The sequence below is a fragment of the Pleurodeles waltl genome, chromosome 3_2, assembly GCF_031143425.1.
Source record: "Pleurodeles waltl isolate 20211129_DDA chromosome 3_2, aPleWal1.hap1.20221129, whole genome shotgun sequence".
NCBI classification, from domain to species: domain Eukaryota; kingdom Metazoa; phylum Chordata; class Amphibia; order Caudata; family Salamandridae; genus Pleurodeles; species Pleurodeles waltl.
In genome coordinates, this window is record NC_090441.1 from 118857765 (window position 1) to 118885691 (window position 27927).

A 27927-nucleotide genomic window follows, 5' to 3' on the forward strand; every position below is an offset into this window, starting at 1 on the left:
CTATACTGCCAGGCGGTCATAATCCCCAACCGCCAGCCTGTCCATGATGCTAAACACTGCCATGGAAAGGCTGGCGGTAAGGGGGACTCGTGGTGCCCCTGGGGGCCCCTGCACTGCCCATGCACTTGGCATGGGCAGTGCAGGGGCCCCCAGGGACAGCCCCATTGCGCATTTCACTGCCCGAATTTCGGGCAGTGAAATGTGCGACGGGTGCTGCTGCACATCAACATTGCCGCCGGCTTCAATATTGATGTGACTTTTCCGCGGGGCCAGAGGAAATGTCAAAATAGGGTGCCACCAATACCGCCAGCACTGGCAGCATTGTGGCGCCCGCGGCTTTGGCGGTCTTTTTGCAAGACCGCCAAAGTCATAATGAGGGCCATAATCTTCTTAGGCCTTGGCGAGAAGATTGACAGCGACCACCGTCCTCAGGAAATAATCTTAGCAATTTCTCCAGGAGAACATGAGCCCTTAGTCGAGCAGAAGGCAATATCATGTACAATCAGCAACAAGAGGATCAAATGCAGGCCTGCCTCTCTGACACACCTTATCCATAGCACCAAGGAAATACTTCATATGGCAAATGTAATGCAGGACCCTCTGATAAACTGGGAATGCTTTACAACTAAATTCGCTGGTCTCTTTGCTACATCAGTAGCCGCTCAACGGAATTGCCAGGGGCGTGAGGATCCCGCACTAAGCACCTTGAGGAGGAACTTACGCCATCTGGCAGATAACAAGGCAAGTAAACTCACTTTGGACGGCACTGAGGAGTGCTCCAAGTGATCTGGACCAATGGCATGAATTAAGGAAAGCGAAAAAGATCTAAAAAAGATGAACTGGGAGCTCTTGAGAGCCAGAAGTGATGCTTTCTGGGCAAAATTGCTATGCGATATAAAAAGAAATACCGTGGACAGTTTTTGGTGGACAGTAAATAGCTTCAACAACTCTCTACCCAGGGTAGCAAGTTCCAACATCTCGGAAGCCACCTGGGTCCACTTCCTAACTGAAGATTTTAATCCGATGGGCACAGCATACTTAAAGAGAAACTCATAGTCACCTATAGTCCCAGTTGGCACCTCATTTACATACTACTGATTGGGACAAAGGATGCAAATGGCCAAACGGGGATGAGGAACAACATATATGGGTAAACAACATAGCAGGCCCAAGCACAACCATATCAACAAGTTAACAAATGGCACCTTGAAAACTCAACCGTTTAATAGCTCAAAAAAAGAGAGTTAAAACTCAAATTATCAATTTGTACATACAACATTCAGAAGTAAATTTCCAAAAGGCACCAAGAAGGGGCCTAGGGTCCAAATGGGATTGCACGGAAGTCTTCAAGGAATAGCCATCTTACTGGCCAAGTCAGCTGGAACCACTCTTTAATTCTGTCTTAGACAACGGCAGAGTCCCTGCCTCATGGAATGGCTCAGTTATCCCACCAATTTTTCAGGGGGGAGACAAAGCCAAGCCGGGAATTACTGCCTAGTGGCACTTATAGACAAGAAAGCAAAATACTTCACTGGAACCATTCTGGAGGAACTACAGACTTGGGCTGAGGAAAATCCCACAATCCCACTGCCCCAGACTGGCTTCACCAAACAAACAGGGACAACAACTAACATCATGGCCCTTTCCTTGCTGGGTGACTTCCCAGTGTCTTATAAACAGCCTGTCCACCTATGTTTTATAAATTAGAAATCTGCATTTGATAGGGTAAGCCATAGCAAACTATGTCCATAACTCGCTGTTTGCAATGTGCTTGGTGGTCTTCTAAGGTCATTACAGATGCTGAATGCAAACACATGGATTAGGATCAAACTGGAGGATGGCTCCCGACTGTTCAGGATTATACCACCAACAACTGAAGGTTTAAAACAGGGCTGTGTGCTGACGCCAACTCTTTTTCATCTGTTCCTCTCTGATCTCTCTCCCCTATTAAACAAAGTCAGCAGTCATGCTCAACAATTGGGAGGACTGTTGCTATATAACCTGTTGTAGGCAGATGATTTAGTGCTGGCTAGTAGAACAAAAGTGGTGGCTGCAACGACTCTTGGGCGCAAACTTGCAATATTCCAATAGAAATGGTTTGACCGTAAACATGAAAAAGACTCAAACCTTAACATTCAAAGGAAAAAAAATGAACAACCATAATTGGCATCTGGAAAGTGAAAAGGTGGAATCAGTCAATGTGTTTAAATACCTTGGAGTACTATTTTATCCCTGTGGAATGTTTGCAGGCCAAACTGAAGTATCCAAAAGGAAAGGCAAAGCGCTTGCAGCTGGTCTAGGTTTGCTGAACAAGAAGATTAAGGGTTCTTCGCTTTGTTCAGTCTTGCAGGTGGCACAAACCAAAGTCCTCCCCACTTAGGCTTATGGGAAAGAGGCTCTTAGGGGCCAAGACAGCACTGTGCTGGAAAACACAGTTTCAGAAATATTCAAGTCCATTTTCCACCTCCCGGCGCATACCTCGCATGCATAAATTAGACTGGAGTTAGGCTTGGTGAAACAAATGTTGGGTAGGCAGGCAGCTTTAGTGAACTGCAACCCAAATCTTAAACACGCAAACAAGGGCTCTCTGGGGCACCATCTAAAGGGTAGGGATTGTTCACCCATGAGAGCTTTCCTACAAAGATCACTCGTCACGCTCGGGCTCTCATCTGCTTGGGCCTCAATCTCGAGTCGTAGCGAGCTGAAAAGAATAACAAAATGAAGCACTGTCCCTTTTGGGAGGCAAGCAGTCGCTGGCAAAGAGAAGTGATGGGTGCCTAACACTCAAACTATACAAGTTATGACCTCAAGGCTATTTGGCAACACCTTACAGTATCAGTAATTACATAAGGAACCGTTTTTAAAGTACATACGGGGGAGACTTCCTGTATTAAAACATTACCCGCCCTGGAGAAGAAAGGAAGGTGAGGAACTTTGTAGGCTTTGTGGACAAGTACCAGAGGATATCATTAATGTGCTGTGTCTTTGCAAAGCCACTCTGGATCTCACCGGAAACTCCTGCGCAAAGACTTCAAGGAGGGATAAGATCATGTAGAGAGGCAGTTGTTGTGTGTTTCAACCCTAGGACAGAAGACTGAACTGTACGCTGGTAAACCTTCCCAGGATAGTGGAGAAAAGGGTATTGGCCATACAACACAAAGAAGCAGATGAGGCCTAACGAGTAGGGGGCTATTTTAGCTACGGGGCCTTCTGGCATAATTTAAGTGGAGACATGCAGGGGCGCCACAATACCCAGGCATAAGGGCATCTTTTATTTTGCGATCTCCAAATGGTTCAACACCAGCTAGAAGACTGGTAGAGCACACTGACAGAAATGGAAACTCCCTTCTGTAGATTGGCACTAATGCACTTTAAACTAGCCACCTTCGTTCTAGCTACGGGGTCCTTCTGGCGTAGCTTAAGGCGAGGTATGCAGGGACGCTATAATGCTTAGGCACATTTGCACTTTTATTTTGAGATCTCTTAATGGCTCAACTTTAGCTAGAAGACTGCTAGAGCACAATGCACAGAATAAAAAAAAAAAAACGTCCTTCTGTGAATGGGGACTAATGCACTTCGAACTAACCCCCCTCCGCACAGCATGGCTCCGTTTTAGGTCGAGAGTGCTAGCAATTTTTCCCACCATTTTTCTAATTTTAGTAGCCACACATGACGTACCCCCTTGTGTCTCTGCACTCAGGTTTGTAGTAGAATGGTCAGGAAGCCATGTTATAATAATTGAAAGTTTTACTCGGTATTTACTCAGTGCAGAGATTTGGGCTAAGCATTTTGTTTTACTTAGAATCCTTTATCCAATGATTTGGCCACAGTCTTATTGATGAATGTTTTATAGCTTAGCAATGGGAAAATGATACATTGCAGATGTTTTAACATTGTAATTGATGTATTTTACCGTGTTGAGGGCTATTTGTATTGTAATGTTTGTAATTAAATAATCAAATAAACTAAATTTGATTTGACTTCCTACAGGTCATGTTAAGCATTGCACCTATGAAAGTCAACCTCTGTGTGAGGATTATGTGAGATTTCTGGGCATTGAGAGTAAAGCCTGTGGTGTGCAAAAGCTTCGTGGCCTTCAGTGACAAGTGCAAGGGACACTGCCTTCACCAGTCAGTAGAAATAAGTGGACTCCTAACCTCCTTAGAGAAACCACCTCCACCTTAGAGAACACTTGTGGTGCAGTCATCAGACCACAAGGTAAAACTGCAAATTTATAGTGCCAAGACACCACAGTGAACTCAGGTGTAAGAAGGGTGGCCCTGAGGGGAAGACAGGAAGAGTAGGGTGTTGTAATCTGATGTTGTGATGCATCCTTTCCATGGTTATAGAGTTGCTTGCTGATGTAATGGAATGTAGATGAGTGCTTGAGTGGAGAGAGCAGTCAGTTGGTGAGAGTGGGCTGAGCAGTAGGATGTTTCTCTTGGTGGGACATTTATCCATTTACTTAATTCCCTATAACTTGTAACCTAAGAGACTTTAACTTAATAAATATACATCCTAACCAACATTACTGGCTACCTGACTTCCTGCCTACAAGAGTGGTATCTTCATTTACAACATAGGGGTAGCTCTTACAAATAAGCTGGATCATCAAGAGAAATGTTGTGATGGTCGTCTCCCAATAGGTAAATAAATGGACGAATCCATTCCCCCACCAGAAGCAGGCAACATAAAGAAGGGGATCAATACGGACTGAGGCAGCAGAGCCAGCGGACGATGGTGCAGACTAAGCTGGGGCAGCTGGTGGTATCCCTTATACACATCCCTGCCCCGACAGGAGCATTACATCTACTGGGGTGTTTGGACCATCTGTCACTGACAAGACTGCTGTGCTATGGAGACGTCTGGTGGGACTACTTTGCTGGGGCAACGAGCCCAGCAAGCATGACATAGTGCACCTGGTTTTGAATCACTCCAGGTACAAATCAACTTTCACTTCAAAGACCCATTTGCCATCAAAGGGCATGTCCATTAAGTTTGCTTGGACATCTGAGATGCCTGTTGAGCATATCCAAGAGTGGGGTGCCAGCTAACAGCCATGACATGGACCAGTCTTCATATCAACATAGTCCAAACCACTCTTCAAAATTTGTTTGGAAGCATCTATTCCATCGTTAACCAGATCCAACAATGATTTTTTCACAATGTTGGGAAGGCTGCTCACAGACATTTTTGCCAGTTCCTATAGGGCATGGACCCAGCAGCCAAGAAGGCATGTTGGAATTAGCTATGTCACGAGCTCAACAGTGTGTGTTGTCTTGTAATTCGTGGGCGGACTGGTGGGCAGAGAAGGGTTTCTCACAATCATGCATCAATAGCCCCAAGGGAGACTCATTGAAATGTAGCAGCAGTTCTGAGCTTTCGGTCAAAATGTTAGGTTTGATGTCAGTGGTGGGCAAGGATAATTCCAAATCCTCTGCTGCTTTTTGTACCACTGACGTAAACAAACAGACTTCCTTGGAAAGAAGGCTGGAAGGGGGCGCGATTGCCCCTTCTGGAAAAGTATCGAGGCCATTAGAACTTTGTAAATACACGAAAAAGGCAAGGAGGTTATCAGCCTCCATAGCATCATACTCTCTGCAGTCATATTCTTTGTGCAATACAGAAAGGCCAATCTGAAAAGTTCTAAATCCTGAGTGAATCCTTGGGGTCTAGGAAGCTGCTCTATTAGGGCTTTTTTAACACATTTCTTTATTTTATTTTTTCTCAGATTTGCAAACAGCATTGGTTACAAGTCTGCACATACAACACAAATGACTGTGCAAAAGAATTCTCCTCCCTCCATATCACATATCATATAAAGTGATGTGTCCTCTCCCTTCTTTATCATGGATATCAATCCCAAAACCTACCCCGTTATACAACATAGCACACATTCTTTCCTTTATCCATGGATCCACCAGTAGTCTTATATACATCTTCTTGCCCTCCTATCTAATCGATCGATAAAGTCCAAGCATTCCTAATCGCCCTTTTCCTCGTGCCTGGATGGGGTGGAACCATATCCTCTCCCCTTTCCACCTCATCAAAGGCCGTCAGTGTGTCTCCCCATAATACCAGATCATCAGTCACTTTTTCCTCTTTTCAGTGCATTCTCCTATGTGTTTCCACTGCCAATGCCAATTAAATGGGTCCTCTCACCCACAACAACGTTATTGGGCTCCTAGGTCCCAGCCACCCCATGACTATGGGCCTTGTTGCTCATAGCCAGACTAATTGGAGAGATTTAAACTGCATTTTCCTATGCTTTGGTTTTCTCACAGTTCCCAGGAGACACTGTTGCAGGGCAAGATCAAGGGTAATCCTGTGCACTCTTCAGGTTCGCATCACCACCTCACTCCAAGAATCTAACACCACAACGCCATACCCGGCCAGGTGAACAACAGTTGCACCTTCCTGTCCACATCGCGGGCAAGACGCCAAGCAACCAACTTATATTATACTTAATTTTATCAGGATGAGATAATAACCTTGTACATAATTGAAATTAATGAGTTTAAATCTTGCATTGCCAGAAACTCCCCTTGTCAAGGTGCAGGTCCCCTTCCAGTCGCCGTCTGTGAGCTGCTCACGCAGATCTTTACACCATGCAGCGCTAGCATGAGCTCCTTCCTAGGTTTACCAGCCTCGGGTGCACACCCAGGACACCAAGTATTAAGAACCACCTGAAGCATCTCGGTCCGGGGGTGGTGAGCCTCCGGAAACTCAGTCATGATGCCACTGGCAGTACGTGCAAGTTTTTCAGATTTTAGGTATTGGCCCTCCCCCACAGAAAATGTCTCCCGTGCCTCTTGAAAGGAGATGAATTGTTCCCTGAAGTACAGGTCCCCCAGTAGTTGACATCTCCCGTCTGCCAAATTGCGATCAACATAGTCTTGCTAATGTCTGTATATAGTGTCTCAGAATTTCTGTAACACCCACCCTAGGTCCCTAAAGAAGGAAGGGCATCAAAGGACTCTATGGACTATTCATTCCCATACAGCTTAAGGGTGTCCAGCACCACACAACTTCTTTTGCCTGCCCATTCCAGCATAACCAGTAGACAGTACTGTTTTTTAAAAGTGTCCTGTGGAAGAGGACGTAGCGAGTTCAGCACAGTGCAGGGAAATCTGGTGAGGGACACCTTCTTCGCAATAGCCACCCTCCGGATCGTGGATGAGGGCAATGTGGTCCAGAATTAAATATACGATCTCAACCTTTCTATCGCTTTCCCTCTGTTATAGTGGTATTGCTTCTCAGCCATTCCTGCCACCCTTATTGCTATGTACCTAAACCTGTCCACCTCCAAAACAGCCTGAGGTCGGGCAAGCGATCTTAGGTGCATCCACCAAGGTTCCCAGAGGGAAGAATATGGGTTTCACTTTGTTGATCTTTAGTCACGCCACAGCACCAACCTTGTGTTGTGCTAGGTACAACAGCTACTCCGGTACAGGTAGCCTAGTCTCAGTTAAACAGAACAGAACTTTATCTGCATAGAGGGAGAGCACATGATTCACGTCTTCCAATCTTGGTCCTCAACCCCTAAGCGCCCCGAAGATTCAATGCGAGGGGTTCCAGGGCTATGGCAAAGAGAAGTAAGGAGAGGGAGCATCTCTGCTTAGTGCCCTGCTTCACCCCCAATCCTCCAATATGATACCTCTGCTCCTAACCCTGGCCATGGGGTCTGTGTACAACAGTTTGATCCAAGTACAGAAGTTCGGTCCAAAGTCCATCTGTTCAAGAACCTCCATTAAGCCCTCATAGGGTGTAGAAAGCCTTGGCAATATCAACCGAAACCACCGACATCTCTATATCCCACCCCTGCAGAGACAAAAATATGTGGGCTAATGTATGTTTGCTCATGGCCGTGCTGTGGCCTGGTATAAAGCAAAACTGTCCCTCATACAACAGAAATCCTACCACAAATCTCAAGCGTGTTACCAAGATTTTACATAGGACCTTGGTGTCTGAGTTAATCATGATCAATGGTCTATAAGAGGAGGGTTCCGAGGGATCGCACCCCTGGCTTCTGCATCATGTAAATGATACCCTCTCACATAGTGGGAGGGAGTACACCCACGGTTCGGGCCTCCCGAAAGACCGCCAATAATTTTTCAGACAATAAAGATGTGACTTTTGGTAAAAACTCTACAGGAAACCCTATTTGTTTTTTTAAACTTCTTTTTATTAAACAAATGTGTTACAAAGTCATAGCACCACAGTACACTGCATTCATTACAATGTCACCAGACAGTAGCCTTAAACGGAGATATATAATCTTACCAATCAGCAACCGTGGCGCTTGTATGTCCAAAACATTGATCATTAAAAACTCTTGCAAGTCCCCGCACCACACTCCCCTTCTCTCTATATCTCTCCCCCCCACTCATAGGCCTAACTGATCAGAGCCTTTGTGTACCATCCACGACCCCCATATCTTCTCCAACTTTTTAGGGCATCCCCTACCCTTGTAAATCACACTCTCTGAGGAAACCCTATTTGTGGGCAACTCCCCAAAAGCTGCTCGCAATTGCTCCAATGTGATATCTTCATCTAGTTCTTCGTGGAGCATCTTGGGCACCAGCGGGATCAAAATCCCTGCTCGGAAAGATGTTATGAAATCAGGGGAAGCCTATCCTCAATTTCATACATATCCCTCAGATTTTCAAGAAACGTACAATTAATCTCAGCCATTGTTGTGGTCAATGTTCCATCGGTATGACAAAAAAGTCTAACCGAAAGGATCGCCACCTCCCTTTTTAGGATCCAAGCAAACAATTTACCAGGTTTATTCCCGTACCCTGTGCAGGCGCTGGCAGCGGCCTTGCAAAGTCTGTTTGTCAATCTTATCTCATCTCATCTCTCCCACTGACTTACGGGGGTCCAACAATTCAGTCCCAAACACCCACCGCTCATTCTCCACTCTCTGCAGGTCAGACAGTTTTTCTTCCTGCAGTACTAGATCTCTCTGGGCACACTGTCTAACTCTTTATACCTTGACCAAGCATACAACTCGGGACACTAAATTTCAGTGCCTCCCACTCAATTCCAATTGAAGTCTAAGTAAGTGGATAACCAATCAAGCAAATCTTCCCTACTCTCTCAGCTCCTGGAAGAATGCCCGCTCCATCTGCTCACCCCCTCAAATTGTACAAGAGGAAGGGGTGGGGGGTGCAACTAAAACCTAACAGGCTATTTCTTCTTCCCCACCAGGGAGAGAAACACTTCAGTTTCCAACATTTGGTCCAGTCTGGATGCATCAGACTGTGGTAATGGCACTCCCGTGTAGTGAAGTGCAGTTCTCGCCAGACATCCCTGCTACCCATATTAAGCATCACCACACGGAGCACAGAGACCACGTTAGGCATCGTATGATGTTTTGGTGAGCATCTGTCCAGTTTCCCATCCAGTATACAATTAAAATCTCTGCTTACACCATTGGACATCTATGCATCGCATCAACAGGCCCTGTATTCTGTAGAAGAAGTCCTTACTGTCACTGTGAGGGGCATAAGGATAAAGAAGGGTGAGATCCCACCCATCCCTTATAGGAGGATGCACCCTCCCCCGAAGTCTAAGTCAGAGTATGTAAGCATGAATGGCACCTCAGGGGCCACCCAGCCCGACACGCCCTGGCATATGCTGAGTATTCGGAGGAGTATAGTTGTCCTCGCCATTTCCTTTTTAGTTTCGCTTCCTCTGTGTCTGTCAAGTGAATTCTTGCAGGCATGCAATATGTAGCTTACTGTGCCTAAGGTAAGTTAGGTCTCTATACCATTTTACATAACGACCCAACCAACCGATAATTCCACGTGATCAAATTATACCATAGGGGTATAGCGAGTATATAGCGAGTGCTATATAAATATTTATTGGGACATGAGGCCCCTTAAAACCACTTCTCTGATCGGGGTCATTACCCCAGTCACTCACCTACCATCCTGTCAGAGAACAGAAGAGGACCAGGACACAGCCATTCAAAACAAACAACTAACTAACTCCACCCCTCATGACCCTACCCAGGGTAAATACATGTTAAGAGCATAAGGACGTGCATGCCCAAAAGTCCCATCCAAAAAAGTGTGAACAAAAAGTTTCCTTCACTGTTAAACCAAACAATACTGAGTGCTGAGAGATCTCATAGGCTTCCAAACCACTTCTGAAATCAAGGTACCACAAAGAGGACTCTCCCAGCTGCCCTATTCCACTGCATGGAAAGTGCCCTCCGTATGTAGTCATCGATAAACATGACAAGGCCACAACGTGTGCCTGTTGTGTCTCAGGTCAGGAGGTGGTCTCCACCACATCTTGCACTAAGTGAGTCATTTGCTCCTCGAAAAACATTATGATCCACCCTACCCCCGTCGCATAGCATGCAGCTCTCACTCCACGTTCCTCCACTCTACAGCGGCCAGTACCCTATCAATTGTTTAGAGTGTACGTGTTAGTCTCCAGAATCACCGTCTGCGCCGCTGGTGAGAGACCAGAAATCAGATCCCCTAGGCACATAGGCCCACTCCTCAGCAATCAAGGTACCATCCTCCTGAACCAGCACCCTCGGTGTTCTCGACCTTGCAGGCTCTGTGATCCAGGTGAACTATGGGTATCTCTCCGACTTCCCTTCCCCTATTTCTGTTTGAGGTGATTAGGGTCCTCCCTCGGTCAGGTTGAGGCACCTTGTCCCATAGTTCCAGCCATTACCAAACTTCCTTTGACTGTTCAAAGAAATTAGCTTCCCTGGCCACCTTAAGAATGATGTCACAATCTTTATAATTGAAAATCCTCACTATGGCTGCCACGGGTGAGGCCCCGGGGGGCAGCGTGGCAGTAAAGGCCCTATGAGCCTGCTCTACAGGGAACATTTTTGACAAGCCCTGCAGTTTGATGATGGTGAAAATCCAGTCCTCAAGAAAGTTTGCCGGAGATGAGCGTTCCACCATTCCGGGAAAGCCCAACAGGCATAGACTGCTACGATGTCATCGCCCTCTGGTATCCTCTACATTTTTGACAAGCCCTGCAGTTTGATGATAGTGAAAATCCAGTCCTCAAGAAAGTTTGTCGGAGATGAGCGTTCCACCATTCCGGGAAAGCCCAACAGGCATAGACTGCTACGATGTGATCGCCCTCTGGTATCCTCTACTTGGTCTTCACTGTCCTAGTCACCACTATTATCTTGGACAGCTGGTCCTTAAGCATTTTCATCTCCACTTGGAGGTCACCAACTGAATGCTCAGCAGTCCGGACCTTTACAGCCACGTTACACAGGTCTGTCTGAAGGAGACTGACTTTAATCAAGACAGAATTGATTTTTTCCTTCCAATGCAGTCCACAAGGCATGTATGGCTGCTAGTAATTCCACTCTCAAGGGTTCGTCAGCCGTGTCCCATGGATCCTCCGAGGTCCTGGCACTGCTCTGCGAAGTAGTACATTGGGTGGAATGCAATAGTGACCCAGGAGCACAGCTGCACCATTGTAGCACCACAAGATGACTTCTCACCTCAATGGAGGCCCTCCCTTGCCTTCACCAGGAAGTGTGAAGGCTGCAACCAAGGGCAGGTCTCCAATGTCAGTGCCTGACTCTCAGGCTCAGCGAGTCCAATCCTGGTCCCCAGAAGGGAATCTGGCAACACTAGTACAGCCAGTGCGGTCTCCAGGAGCCTCCCTCCACCATCAACCAGCACCAGCCACTGCCGTTCCCCAGCTGAGCCGGTCCGCTCCCACGTCACAGCTCTATGGGCCTGAGGGAAGGTAGGCTTTGCCTTCCAGATTGCTGCTCCCAGGTCCTCGTCAGCCTACACAGGTTCCAAAATGTCCCAATTGGGCACCACAGGTGATGAGGGAGTGAAGCTCTGGTAAGTAATGTGGTGACGCCTAGAAGCGAGAGCAGGATGCTGTGGGATTAGTTAATGGGGACAGCAGAACACTCTGATTATGCGTCCGGATGGCCATCTTGCTTTCTTGTTGAGCTTTAATCATCAAAACATTAATGAATCTTTTCTCAGCACTTGGATAATTATTTCTGATTTCATAAGAAGAGGTGGTTCTGACGGATCTGGGTCCATCGGTGATGACGTTGGTGCCTATTGCATTGGCCAGGCCATTAGAATCACCAAACCTAAAGGAACTGGCCTACTCTTGGGGTGTATCCAAGACGGTAGTGGGGCTGTCTGGCAGATGCTTCATATTCTTTAATACTGTAACTGGCTTCGATGATTAGGAAGAGAGTGGCATCGTGGAACAGCTTTGAGACATGGAACAGTCTTGGGAGTGCAATGATTTCCTGAGGAAGAAGGCAACCTCTCTTATAGAGACTTTTGTGTTTTTTATAGGAAGCCCTTTTGAGAGATCATTCACTATCAGGAGACTTAACTGAAAGGAGACAAGTCTAGTTTGAGGTGTCCAAATGGGCCATGGTCAAAAAGAACTTGCCTTTCCATTCTCGGATGAATTGAGGCACAGGAGTTTCAGGTCAATAAATCACTGAAAGAACCAAACTATGACACGCAGATTTCATGCAGATCTGACAAAGCCATATGTTTACAACATCTACAACATGTTTTAAACCCTAAAACCTAGGAGGAGACATCTAATCTAATCACTGTTGAAAGCGGAGGATTTTTGCCTGTTAAGCACCTAAAGAGCTAGGGATAAGCGTCAAAGAGGCACAGAAAAACAGAAACTGATACCAGCTCACCAGTCGACACTTTGTATGTCAAACTGTAGTCACATGCTGTGTGGGAGATGCTGCAGTTGAAATACGGCGGTGCTGGAAAGCTATTATAGGGGAAAAGGTTTTCAGATACAGTCCAGCACCTAAATGTTATTCATAATGTGATGATCTGTGGGAAGAAGTATTCATCAGAATAAGCTTTATTGATAAAAGGGAGGAAGGAACTTTTTATCTTTTTTCAGGTAATTAGCAATTAATATGCAGACTTATATGGTTCATTATTTGGGTCCAACTGTACTTCCATGGATCTCCTAATGAAGCAGGGATCATACTCTGAGGCACTTGTTTCAAACCGTGCCTTATGTAATTGATTTCCAGTGCAGATTAGCGGCATACATTTCAGCCAATAGTAGCTGTAGGATTAACATATAGAGAAGAACTTCCCTGCTAGTAATACATGTCCCAGCTCTTGTAGATGTCTTTGTACTAGTTCAGATGAGCCCGTCTTTGTTTCGCTACTGGCCTTTCTAGGCCTGGTTTTGTCTTTACTGTCTCCCTCCATGCTTCACTGAGAAAGCCACCATTGGCTGCAGTTATCGTGGCAAACTGGTGTTTCAAATAGGATACTGTCACTTTTTAGGCTCTCCCCAGATCTGTTTCTCTCTGTGGGCTTACTAAGTGTTGCCTTCTATTATTTGGTACTCCCAAGTGCCTTTTTGTTTTGGTTAGTCTAAGAGAAGATGGGAATTTACACTATTATGTGAGCCCTCTAATGGAAGTGCAAGTATTGGGGTTGTGCAGCAGTGCAAAATCCTCAGTGGCCAAACTGATTTTGGAAACCTAGCCATCCATCTATAAATGTCCTCACGTTTGTTGCTGTACCGAAACAGCAGCATTTTACTTCTTCTTATCCTTCTTTGCCTCACTGAACAATCAATGTGTCCTTTTGTTCTTCATACAGAGAATACAGAAGCAGAACTGTTCAACCATTTCTGTGGCCATCAACTGACTTGAGGCTCTTCATCTGTAAGGATAGCTCATGACTTTTTTCTTAGGCCAATAGAAGTATGTTGATCCTGGCTATCGTGCATACATAACTATCGTCTGCTGAGGTAAGAATTTAGATGTAAAATTGTCAGTGGTAGTGAAATGCAGACGTCTTGATCCATGAGGTGGAATTTATCTTGTCTAATGCTCTTTGTCCTTTATCTCTTTTGTTGATTTTCCTAATCAATTTAACTTTGTAGAACAGGCTTGTTCTTGAGGTGGACATCATGTGAGAAGGTTGGAAAACGTTTAGCAGGTCCATCCCAACTTTACGTTAGTTACGAACAGTACCATCTAACTAATCACTATGGAAGATATCAATTAAGTTATCTTTATCTACACTCATGTGTTGCTTGCTTGCACAAAGGGCTGTTTAAAGTTGAATGAATATGAATATTGTTTTACTGATATCAACTATATATGCACACCAACAGCTTTTGTCTCCAGGCACTGAAGGTGCTATGGAGTTCCATTTTGTCTACAATTGAGGTGTACCCCATATCTGCTTTTAAAGTGGCAATAGAACTAGAATCTGGGAAACTGAGAAACTTCTCCCAGAAGGTCCAAAGATTTCAATCTCTAAAGAGCTTTACATTGACACCAGGTTTCCAAGACAATATGTTGTTAAAAGAGATATGTAAATCTATGTCGTTGTCCACCATTTCCAGCTTGGGTATTCATGAGAAAAAAAAGAGATTTTATTTCTATTCTGTGTTGTTGATGTGATCATCGTTGTTTGTGCCTCTTCTCAATCACCCAGCGTTAGTTTGATGCTTGGTATTTTGCTACAGGATCATTTGCATCACTGATAATCTTGTTAGCAAGACAGATCTCTGCATAAAGTAGGGTCAGATTCTTCAGGGCCATTCTTTTGTGCGTCCAACAGTAAATCATAAGGGTTGTTGATTTGATTGAACTCGACAAATAAGCATGTAGTAAGGACGTAAAACCAGAATCAATACAGTGCATTTGCAAAGACAGAAATTTTGTTGAAGAATGTAAAAGTGCATAAAAGAATTAATGATTTACAAGCCAGTACAGATCATTCTATGAAAAGGATAGTGCATTTTCTGGTGGATATCCTATCTGCCCACATGTTCCTCGTGCTATGAATAATTAATAATCCAGATTCCAGACTGGATCTGGAGATTCTTGAACCCAGTAGCTCTCCAGATGCACAATGCAGTTCCTGTGACAGCTTAGACAGCTATGGACATAACACTATTCTATTACAGTGTCAATTCAGTTTCTACAGGTTTCCCACATCACACCAAGGCTCACGGAGGTAGAACTGGGTAATGACAGGGTAAAACACACGACAGAATACATCAGTACTACCACAGATGGAGATGAGGAAGAGTGATGAAGATTTTACGAAAGTACCCAGAAAAGGCGTTACCAAAAGTGAGCAACTTGATCTTCTAATGTATACCTCTTCCTTCAGATTCCTTCTATTATGAAAGAACCCCAAATGAATACACACACAGGCAGCAGGACTGAATAGTGCTGTTCAAACCTGAAAATCTCAGAATTGCAGTGAAAAAGTAGCCATCATGCCAAGCGTGGGCAAACAGACAATAATATTTGCAAAAGTGTGAAGTAAAGACCAATGGCCTCATTTAGATTTCAGCGGACATGTTATGTCATCACAACGGTGACAGCTATCCAACCTGCCGAAATATAAACCACATAGTAAATAATGCGATTAATATTTCTGCAGATGGGATATCCGTCACCGTTGTGATGGAGTAGCCTGTCCACCAAATCTAAATCAGGGCCCAAGTGGCAGAACAGCACATCACAGTTACTTGAATAAGTCTGGAAAAAGCCTTGTCCGGAACCGGGTCGCAAATGGCAACAAATAGCGGAGACCCTTGCGGAACTGACCCAGCGTACAACTCTATATACAGTAGAGTGTGTCCTTTTGGGACTGTTTCGCCGTTCCAAGCGGGCAACTGCAGCGAGCCGCTTTATTGACCTCGCACTAATAATAGGTAGAAGAGCCATAGCTATGAACTGGAAATCACCCCAGCTCCCGACACTCCCCCAATGGTGCGCGCTGCATTGCTAAAGTGGGGTAAGGCTGAAGCAGTTGTGCTTAGACACGAGGAAGCCAGAGGGCGACGTAAAATACCAATCGCTAACGAATGGGACATATGCATGCAGAAGCTGGAGGGGTATAGAGAACAAATGCAGCTCTAATGATCGCACCCTAACATTTACGATAAATGACATACGGGGTGTTTTAGTAAAGATTCTGGCCCGCGCCCTACACCCCCAGACATATACATACTAGAACCACATAATGTTACAACACAGTAGGAATGTTGGTGGGGACTAATCTGTCGTCGTAATCTGACAAGGCTGAGGTTCCAGAAACTGCTATGTTGATACTGTGTACTGTTTCCTCCCTCTGCTTTAATTTTAAGAGAGAAATGTGCCTGTCTGTGATAATATTGCCAAGTATAAGAGACATCTTCCAGTTTGTTTGTTATTTGAGTTCAAATTGTTCAAGATTTGAAAAAAAAAGTAAAAAAAAAAAAAACAATCATACAACCATAGTCCTGTAGAAATTAGCCCATAAACGTTTGGGTCGCTTTTTCTTACCTGAGCAAAGAAGATTTTTAATGCAGAGAACAACCCAGTGAGAAATGGTTTCCTTGTCATAACCTTGGTCTTCTTGGCCACCGGTAAAATCCACAAGCAATCACCAGCAAGCCTTATCTCCCCTAGTTTTGTCATGGTGCACCCTGGCCTTCTCATTAGTAGGGTGAGGAGGAGGGACATAGGACAGCACCATGACTGACTGGCCCATGTGGAAGGCTACACCACTACTGGCACAAATGCAGGACAGGTACGCGGTACCAATTTGTCTGAGTAACAACACCCATAATGAGGATAAATTGAAACAACCTGTAGCTCATTCACCCTAAGCCCAAAGTAATGACCATCAGGAACACAGCCTTTAGCCTGACTATTCTCATGGGGAAACTATGAAGTGGCTCAAATGTTAAAGTGATCTGGAATGTCATAACCAAATTCAGGGACCTGTGTGGACAACAAATGACATAGAAAAAAACCTGCATTAAACTTAATAGAACTGGCCACCAAAGGTGTCATGGATACAGCAAGCCGGTCAGAAAGGCACAGAAAAGCAGATAATATGATCAGGTAACCTTTCACAGTTGAGCTCATCAATCACTGGTGGCAACAAAAAAAAAGCCATCTGAGCCCTAAAGTGGCCGTCCCTTTGGAGAACAACAGGAGAGAAATGTCGCTCAGCAACCAATGCGAATGAAATGGATTGGCTGCTTCCTAGCAGCCAAGATAACATCAGATCTTGAATGAAGGGTAAACTTGTTCAGTTGACTCTACTCATTCGCAATGCTTGGAGCCTCTACACCAGAGAATTAGAACGCAGAGCCTGACCATCTCCTCTGTGATGGAGATCTAATAGATTGGCATAAGATAGCCTTATTGCTGCAGCAAAGAGGTTCACCTGTGCCCCATCCCAACAGACTCTCTTGAAGACATGTGGAATGGAATCAGAAAGAAAGCATAAAGGAGGTTTTGGTTCCAATGCAGATGGTTTACATCTCCCAGAGAACTCTGCGGTGGTAGTGTTGGGAGCCAACTGTGTAGCGCCAAGAAAACCACCTATGAGCCTGCAGGACTGAGATGTATAAATTGGCATGTGTAAATAAATTAACACAATCTGATTCTGCCAGTTGAGGGCCAGAAGGAGTTGGCTTATGACCACATTTTGAATTTTTTCTGCATGATGAAAAGATTCAGAGTCTGGAATTGGTCACAGCTCTCCATCTTTATGGGGGACCATAACGTAAGAGGAGAAGCCTGATCATCCCCCTATGGCACCCTTTTGTAGAACACATCAAGCAGAGCATATCCAGGCATGTCTGCACATCAAGACTCCCGGGAACATGGAACATGCCATTGGTTAAGACTGGAATGCGCCTTGCCTGGTATAGGGCCATGTACCTCTGCCATGAGTGACCCAACTGAATGTGGAACTGGTATCCAGACTTGTTAGTGACATACCTAGTAGACTAATCTAGCACACGTGCTGAGACCTAGGCCTATCTATGGAAACGTGCCCTCTTTAATGACAGGGCGCTACCGTTCACGTCCTGAGTTTTTGACATAAGGCAGTGGTGGCAAAATACAGATTTTTGTACAGTTATAGTCAGCACTTTTTCTGTCCTAAGCGGGAAATGTGGCAACCGTTCTCACTCATATAAAAGTTGTACTGAATGTAACACTTAAATCTTTTATGCTGATATTCTTTATATGTGTCGAGTGTGGGTATGACTGGTGGATATGTGACACGGGTATGGGTATGGGTATGGTCGAAAGAATGTCTGTGGTGAGACTGAGTGTTGGGGATAGTGTTATCCAATTTGGATGGCTCCTGCTTTAGCAATGCACAAGATGTAAGATGGGATACAAGTTCCCCAGGGGCTGTAAGTGTATTGCCTGCATTCCTGAAGCTAGACGTTGAGACGCAGACACTGAGGTGCTGAAAGGTGAGAACCAGACTTCGAAAAGAAGGGGGAATGGGGACAGAACGTTCCTTAGAAATTCAACAAGGACCTTTTAGAAAGAAATTACTGATTAGCATCTTTCTGAGCACTTCAGTTTAGTTAGCATTTTATTGGCAGGGGTGGTGTGGTTTCTATGCAGGACCTTCACCTTTGTCTTCCCCAAATGCTACTTCTTGATGGCAGCCAGGTGAAGAGCTTTCACACTTCATTGTGCTTATCTTTTGGATAATACCTCTTGGTCCCAGCATTATCAGTATCTGATGTGAAAGCATAAAGGCTGTGTTTGCACTACAGTCAGAAATTTGAAAGGGAACCATCCCAAGTTGGTCCCAAGACCTGAGACAGTAGATCCACACCCTCAGTTTGGAAAATGAGGTTAAAGGTGGGATTCAAAGCGTCCCACTTTGTTTCAGTTCCCAGCTGCTTCATTAGCCAAGGATGGGGATGCTCTGCAGAGTACTCCACAAGCTGGTGTCTGCATGACAGCTAGTCTACCGGAGGTGAGGGAATGTCACCTTAAGTCTGCACAACCTGTTAGAATGGCTGTAGCTCTGCTTAACAACTTGCTTCCTGCCTGCTGAGAGAGGCTAGGACAGAACCTGGTCCTACAGAAACCTAACATTTCCCGTGTGTGGGGCACCAAGAAAAAGTGGACCAACCCAGCCAGCAGCCCTGATTAATCCCAGCAGCCGGAGTGAGGAGGGAGGCTGCCACCAGCAGTCTTGTGCTTCTCTGGAGATGTCCTGAGCACCAATCCAATACCGGCAATGTCCAGCACAGAACTGAGCTGCGTTCCCTGCGATCAAGTAAGAGTGTGTGTGGAGTCAAGAGACTGCATGGTGAACTGTAAAGGTAAACCCGCCACTGGAGGTGTGGCGTTTGCAAGTATGAACTCTGCTGAACATGGTGGTCACATAGTGTAATAGCACCTGTGACTGTTGTTGCCTATGACCCTGTTATTCCCGCCAGATAAGGGATCAGTTTTGGAATGCAAGAGGTACTGCAGATCAGGGCTAACCACATAGCATTGTTTAAATTTCAGGATACACTAAATATGATGATCTTCAAAGAATTTCATTTACTAACTATACTCATGAGTGCAACTAACCAATGAGCAATGAAACCGAGGATCACAAAGTAAAACTGCATTCAATGGCCCACACATATGTTTGTATGTTAATACATTTTAGAAACAGCCTGTGAAACACTGGATGGTTTCAATTATTTTGGAAAGACATGTAAACTACCTAAGATCTTCATGCTCGAACACTCTAAGTTAAAAGGTAAAAGGTTAAAACAGTATGGCCCTGATTTACAAATTGCATTTTGTAGTACAGGTGGCACCATGGGAAGAAGAGTTGAGATACTTAGCTAGAACCCAAAGACGGGATCATCGAACCCTCTACCGAATCCCCATTAGTGTATGCAATATTACGTTTTAGAGTCACATTCAAGTACTTATTTATTTATAAATAGTAGCACTGGGCTTGAAAGTGAAATATTGTGTTGTTTTTTGTTGCGTTTTGAGTCTTTGCCCTCCAAATTCCTTCTCCAAGAAGCATTTTATTTGTTTCCCTTTGCTACCCTGAGAGTCAAGGTTTCAAAGGGAATATATGGCCCCCTCTGCAGACCCACAGCAGAATGGACTCCGGTGCCAGAGGCAAACTTCCACAAACATCCTGGTTGTGAAGCAGGGGCCCTTGCCAGCCGTGTGGTCCAGAACCTCAGATTCACCAGCCATTCCCCTATCATGCGGATGATCTCTGTAGTGTCCTGGATGCAGAGGACGTCCTGTAAGGTACAGCTACAAAGCAGATGGCATCAGTGTGTCTCTGGTACAGCACTGCACTGGATATACATACATACTGCATCCAACAGTCATCAATATTCTATTCTACAACTCGGTTCACTTTAGCACAGCCTCTTTATCTGTGTGCAAATTTTATGGCAAGACCGGAGGCTCCTATTATGCGTTTCTTTTCTTGCTTTAATTAATGAGCAGCAGTCAAGAAACTACAAATCCCATAAGGCTTAACATCTGTAGCCAATGGGATTAAAAACGTAGTTCAAAACACACATAACCAATAGTAATTACGATATGCCATTATGACGTCACTTGACTGCAAGCAGCCCTCTTTTCTTGCTGCTGCAGTCAAGATAAGTCGCATTTTCTTACACCCACGTTAATTACATTATTCAATAAGTTCAATATTGTTGGTTTTTACATATATTCCGCTTTTTTGCCTTTGTTATGTTAGACGGCAAGTTGCCGCATGTTTATTTGTGTCTCCGGCAACTCGTCCACTGCATTTCTGTTATTTATTGCTGAGTTCGTCAGCTCTGTCTTTATTTTTTGTGTGTTAGCGCGCGTCGCGTGAGTTTATAGGCATTCTTTCTAATTTATAGTTGACGTCAAGCTGCCGTGTGTTCATTTCGCTCCGACCTCCCTTCTGAGAGGTTCCGAGCTGAGCGTTTCAGCTCTGACGTCGGTCTTGTTTATTTTACACGCGCGTCGCGCGCGCTCCAAATTCCAGGCATTCCTTTGCCTCAGGCAGCAACCGTCATTCGGTTTGCTCCTGAGGCAGAGACGTCGTATGACAGAGCGCTTCTCACAGCATTATTTATTCTTTCCTAGAGCAACTTTAGTCGCTTTATTTAGACCTGGGCCATATTATTAACCCCTTCTATTCCCTGTTTTTACAAAAGACTCCGTTTCCTCTCAGTTTCGGTCTCCTTAAATTCCAAAATTAAACATACAAACCTATTTCTAGTTTAAATATATTTTATTGAAATTAAAACATAATGGAACCTGGCACTTCCTCTATGGAACAGGGTGTTTCCACTGAATTGGAAGAGATGAGACATGAACTTTGTGATTTCATTAGAAGTTCTGTTCATCAGGCAGTATCTTCCTCATTACAAAAATTATCAAAAAATCTGGAGAATAACCTTTCTAACTTAATTTCCAAATCGGCCCAGACTGCGGGGGAAAGCAGTACGCGTCCGCCAGTGAAGCCAGGTATGGGGACGCAAATGGAAGGTGAGTCCATCTCACGTACGCCAGAGGACGCGGTTCCTCACAAGGCTCCTGCCAAGGAGTATAACAATATGGCTCCAAAATCATTGTTAAAACGAAAATCTAAAGAACGCAATGTTCTCCCTGTTATCTCTCCAGTTATTCAGGATACAGACGAAGATATGCCTGATGTAGATTCAGATTAATATTTATCTGACAAAGACGATTATGAGTCCTTTTCCATTCCTCCTCCAAAGAAAGCAAAAATAACTTCTGCTACCCCTTCTCTTTTCGACTCAGAAGGGTTTCCTATGTTCGATCCCTCTCAAATTCATCATCCCAATTCTACCGAGTGGTTTCCAGCTGACCATGTGGGTCGTTTTGTGGCACAAAAACTTTTTTCACCCCTAGACAAACAAACGAGATCTAAATTAAAATCCGAATGTCCTCGTCCCGTACTCTCTAATAAAGCCACTATTACCCCTACTATTGATGAACAAATGTTGACTTTCTTCACCAAACAAGGAAAGGACCCGCGCAAGGGCGTGGATAAAGCTTGGTCCTCCTGTCAAGACAAACTCTTAGACATTACAGGGCCTCTTACTATGATTTTTGATCTTGTCGAATCAGCCAGACTAGACGGTTCCTTCCTCGACCCAGAAGAGTTATCTTTATGGGTTCAACGTTGTTTCTGCCTGTTGGGAAATGCAAATTCTTCCTTCATTCACGAGAGGCGTAAAGGCCTACTGATCAAACTTGATCCCAAACTCGTAAATTTGGCAACCGTTCAACCTCAGCTCCAATCAGATGGACAGCTTTTTGGAGATTCCTTTATAAAGGACCTCGGCAAATATGTTGCTACTTTCACCTCATTAACCAAAGCCCAACAGTCCATGAGAAAAATGTTCCACCAGCGGGTTTTTGCCAGGGCCGGTAGAGGTAGGGGTCGCTTTACCGGCCGTGGATTCAGCAATCAAGGCTCCAGAGGCTATTACTCTTCCTATCAGCAGGACTTCAGGCCTCAGTTCTACCCCCAACGCGGCAGAGGATACCGTGCCAGGTCAGCCAGACATTCCAGAGCCGCCAACCCAACAGGTAAGCCTCCTTGTCGATTCTTTCCCGACAGGAGGTCGTATTTCCCATTTTCTGTCAAATTGGCATGCAATAACAACAGATGCTTGGGTGTTAAACACAGTTCTAGGCTACAAAATAGAACTTTATTCTACTCCGGTGCAAACTTCTTTCCAACCTCCTCCCCATTTTTCCACAGAAATGGTTCATCTAATTTCCCTAGAGGTAGACACATTGTTACGCAAACAAGCGATTGCGCCCACTCTTCCCCTTTCTTCGGGTTTTATCAGCCCAATTTTTCTTGTTCAAAAGAAAAACAAAAAGATGCGTCCAGTCATCAATCTAAAACATTTCAACCGATTTGTTGTATACCGGCATTTCAAAATGGAAACAATTCTCCATCTCAGAGACATTCTCCTCCAGAACGACTGGATGGTCAGATTGGATCTACAGGACCCTTACTTAGTCGTTCCTGTTCATCCAGAATGCAGAAAATTTCTTCAATTCCAGTGGTTAAAAAAAAAATGTATCACTTTACCTCTCTGCCCTTCGGTCTCTCGTCAGCCCCATGGTGTTTTACAAAACTCATGAAACCCGTGGTAGCTTTTCTAAGAGCTCAAGGGATAAGATTATTAATTTATCTAGACGATATCCTCATCCTAAGTCAATCGTCTCAGACTCTCCTACTTCACCTACAAACGACTTGCTCTCTGTTGGAACAATTGGGTTTCATAATAAACAGGGAAAAATCCCTTCTTATACCCTCCCAAATCGTACAATTTCTGGGATTTCAAATCAATTCCCTCTCAGCGACCCTTCTTCTACCTTCGTCAAAAATAAAATCCATAAAATCTGAAATTTTGCAAATTCTCCGAAATTCCCTCATTTCCCTCCGAAGTCTAGCCCGAGTTGTGGGTCTTCTCTCCTCCTCCATCCAGGCAATCTTTCCGGGTCCCCTTCACTATCGTGCTCTTCAAAGATTAAAGATTCAACACCTAAGAAAGGGGCTTTCGTATTCCGATCTCGTTCCTTTAGACATAGAGTCTCGCACAGAGCTTCAATGGTGGATAGACCATTTAGATGCTTGGAACGGGAAAAGTATCTTTCCATCAGCCCCAGATCTTGTGTTAGAATCCGATGCAAGCCATCAAGGCTGGGGAGCCCGTTGTGCACCCATCTCGACTGGGGGTACATGGTCAAGCGAGGAGTCCAAATTGCACATCAATTGTTTAGAGATGCTTGCAGGCTCCTTTGCAATCAGAAGTCTGGCAAAGAACAAAGTACATTGTGCAATCCTGCTCAGGATGGACAATATATCTGCGGTCAGATATATAAACCATCTTGGGGGTACACGATCCAAACCTTTGGCAGATCTAGCCAAGAGCTTTTGGGAGTTTTGCCTCTCAAACCATCTTTCGGCACATGCAGAGTATCTTCCGGGGGCTCTCAACACAGTGGCAGATTGGCATTCTCGTCACCTTCGAGATTCCAGCGATTGGAGACTTCATCCTTCCGTGTTTCACAACATCCAATCCTTATGAGGCCCCTTCTCCATAGACCTTTTTGCTTCTCGCCTCAACACTCAACTTCCCCAATTTTACAGCTGGCGCCCAGATCCCTTAGCCTTAGCATCAGATGCTTTCTCACAAGATTGGTCGTTTTCCCACAACTATGCCTTTCCCCCTTTCATAATGATCAACAGGGTTCTGGCTCAGGCCAGACGTCAACACGCTTCTCTCTCTCTTATCGTCCCGTTTTGGCAATCCCAAATTTGGTTCCCCACTCTTTTAGAACTGTCAATAGATTTTCCCTTGTTAATTCCATCCTTTCCGGATCTGCTACTAGACCCTCTTCACCGTTCTCATCCCCTTATTCTGAACAACATCCTAACCCTATCCGCTTGGAAAATCTCAGGGATTCCCAATCTTTCCCTGTCATTTCGGCAGAAGCTTCCCATTATATCTCAAACTCCTGGGCCCCAGGCACCAAAAAAGCCTACAAGGCAGCCTGGTCTCTATGGGATTGCTGGTGTGTGGGAAGACAAATTAATCCCTTTTCAGCAGATGTAATTTTTGTCGTAAATTTTTTTGCCTCGGAAGCCAGCAAAGGTAAAGCTTTTCGCACTATCAATCTTTACAGATCTGCTATCTCTTCCAACCATATTCATGTTCACGGGAAACCAGTAGGCGAGCACCCGTTGGTATGTAAATTATTAAAGGGAGTAAAATTTTCTAAACCTCCGTTACCAAAATACAATCATTTGTGGGATGTTAATATTGTTTTGAAATACTTGATTGCATTACCAGATAATTCAAGTTTATCATTAAAGCTTTTATCTGCTAAATTAACAATGTTATTATGTTTAGTTTCTATTAAACGTTTATCAGATGTTAAGGCTTTGGATGTCTCCAACCGTCAATTCACCCCGTCGGGTGTGCTGTTTTCGGTTGTAAGACGTACCAAGACCAATTTGTCGTCAGTCTTTTATCCCTATTTTCCGCTTCAACCAAAATTGTGTGTAGGACAATGTCTCAAAGTTTATGAGCATAGGACCGCAGATTTGAGAACATCCTCCTCCCAACTTCTCATATCTTTCAGGAAACCCCATAACCCTGTTTCTTCTGCTACATTAGCCCGTTGGGTAAGACTGATTATGTCCTTGGCTGGTATTGATGTTTCCAAGTTTGGAGCTCATTCCTCTAGGGGGGCTATGGCTTCCAAAGCTTTCTGGGCGGGATCCCGTTTGGAGGATATTCTAAAATCTGCGGATTGGTCAAATGACAATACTTTTAGAGTATTTTATTGCAAACCGATTGATAATGCTTCTTTGAATGTGATTAATATGCTTTAAACTCGCATAATAGGAGCCTCCGGTCTTGCCATAAATTGTAGATTTTCCTAATCTATAACGGAAAGTCTTAATTTTATTAAAGACACGGAGGCGAGTATTATCCCACCTCTTGTATAACTTTGTTTATCCCTCCCTTTCTCTAGTTTCGGCTTCAACCACTCAGACAACGTCCTAATCAGATCCCGTCAGATCATCCAATCAATTCGTTTCCTTCAGGATTTGGATCATCCCTGTCGGTTTGGCCGGACTACCCTTGCCTCTGCAAGCTCCTGGACTTTTTCTCTGATGTCTTTGCTTTCCTCATGGCTCTGTTTATTCTTTGTTTATTACTCCCTTTGTTCACAGTTAACTGACTTCATTTGCAAGAAAAGAGGGCTGCTTGCAGTCAAGTGACGTCATAATGGCATATCGTAATTACTATTGGTTATGTGTGTTTTGAACTACGTTTTTAATCCCATTGGCTACAGATGTTAAGCCTTATGGGATTTGTAGTTTCTTGACTGCTGCTCATTAATTAAAGCAAGAAAAGAAACGCATAATACTCGCCTCCGTGTCTTTAATAAAATTAAGACTTTCCTTCATAGACTAGGAAAATCTACATTACCGCTTATTCTTATGCAGTACTGTGTTTGAACAAACACCTCTTCCAGGCCAAGACTCAATCAACAGTAATCAATTCAGCAACGTCAAATGAAACAATGCTGAGTCAGCGCAGTTTTCTAAACAGCTTTTAAGAAAACTCGGACACACACATACATGCTACCGCCTTCTTGTTACACTACAGTATCTGGATGTTGGTCCTAATATGATGGGCCATAAACCATGACGCCCTAAGTAATGAAGAATGTTTGGAGAGTGTCTTGCACCAGGAGGGCAGGATTTAGTTTCGAGAGTGAGGCAGTGTAGTGGTTCAAGAGATACAGCAGATCAGGGCTAACCACATAGCATTGTTTACATTTGAGACTACACCAAATACATTGGTTTTCAAAGAACTTTTTTCACTAAAGTACAGTTGTGAGTGAAACTGAACAGCAAAACTGAGGGGCACAAAATAAAACTACATTAATGTATTTCAGAAACAGCTGGTGAAAAACGGGATGCTTTCAGTTCTTTTGGAAAGACATGCAGACTACCGAAGATCTTCAAGCTCGACGCCACAAGTTAAAGGGCAAATAGTTAGAACAGTATGGCGCGGATTGACAAACTGCATATTGTAGTACATACAGTAGTACCTCAGAAGTACTATATTACATAGCACAACATTCACGTCACAATCTTACGGCCGGAGACGTCCATCTCCACCTCTTCTATCGTTTCTGAGCAGAGATCACCAGCACAGGGGCGGAGATCTCCCCACACATAGGAATACAAAGTAAGAGCAAATGTGGGAGGGACCAGGGGGAGTGGTGGGAAAATAGTGAATATTTACTTGAAAATGGGAGGGATTTAGGGAAATTTAAGGAATGGTATGCTAATACAAAAAAACAAAACACAAAAAGTTAGACAATTGCAATTCACAAAAAACACTTCCAAAGTTATTATAGCCCTAAGTGTGTCACAGTAGGTGTAAATGTACCCCAGCACAGTCTTAGAGTAAGGCAAGCACCACCCTGGCACTGCAATACACTTCCATTAAAAACAGTTGAGGCAGGGAACTAAAATAACACATCATAGGAACTAATGTTAAATCAATTAAAATAATTTGACCTTTAAAAGCATATACTTGTATATACACTTAAGTGATAACAACATTTTATGTAATTGATACATTGTTTAAAAGAAAAAAAATTATACAAACTTTTAAATGAAACTAAGTAAATATATATAATGTTTAACCAGGTTTACTAGACATTACAAAAAGAACATTCTAGTGAGGGTGAGTATTTTTATATGAACTGCTTAAAACAATATTTCTAAATTAAATATATTTTCATCATTTTAGGAACACACATCATTTGTCGACTTACTATGTTGTAAAGCTGTATTTTATTATTTCTAGGTTAATAAATATTTTACACACACACACAGATATGTGTATATATATATATATATATATATATATATATATATATATATATATATCTACACACACACACAAACATCACATATATACTTCCTTTAAATAAACTTTATTATATTTCCACACACATCCCTCATAGGGAAATCACCATCAACAAGTGGAAAGTTAACAGTAGTAACCTTACAACTGCAAATTATGTTGAAGGAGACTCCTCGCCCGCCCTTATTTAATTCTATACCACAATGTAACCCTCCACTTGGAAACGGTCAATAGCAAATCAGTGGAGGGTTACAACTATGTGTAGAAGTAAACGTGCACAAGGGTAAATATACATCTGTATATTTACATTTGTGAATAGGGCCCCATCCATGTGTGTATATTGACAAAATAATATATGCTTTTTAGTACTATGAAAGGGTGAGGAGGGTGATGAGAAACAAGGTCACCACCCGGAGCAGGCTTAAGCTGGTCATCCATACTTAAAGATGGTTCTTTGAGTGCTACTGAAGTCAAAAGTTGATTTCTTTTAGAACAAATGTGCTAGGTTTGGCCTACATAGTCCATTGTGTTACTACAGCAGCATGTGAAGCAATGCGGTGTTGGATGAAGGTGAAAGGTGCTGAGCTTGTAGCCGTGAACAACTGGAAGCATTTAAATGGTCAATGAGATTAAAAGGTGTGGGTAGAGGGA

At 43.9% G+C, this 27927-nt stretch overlaps 1 protein-coding gene across 2 annotated transcripts in view; it reads right to left on the minus strand.

The window, feature by feature from the left end:
* The window catches only part of CUX1 (cut like homeobox 1), a 1145546-nt gene that overhangs the window by 68220 nt on the left and 1049399 nt on the right, over positions 1-27927 (minus strand). The gene's annotated exons all lie outside the window — the stretch shown is intronic.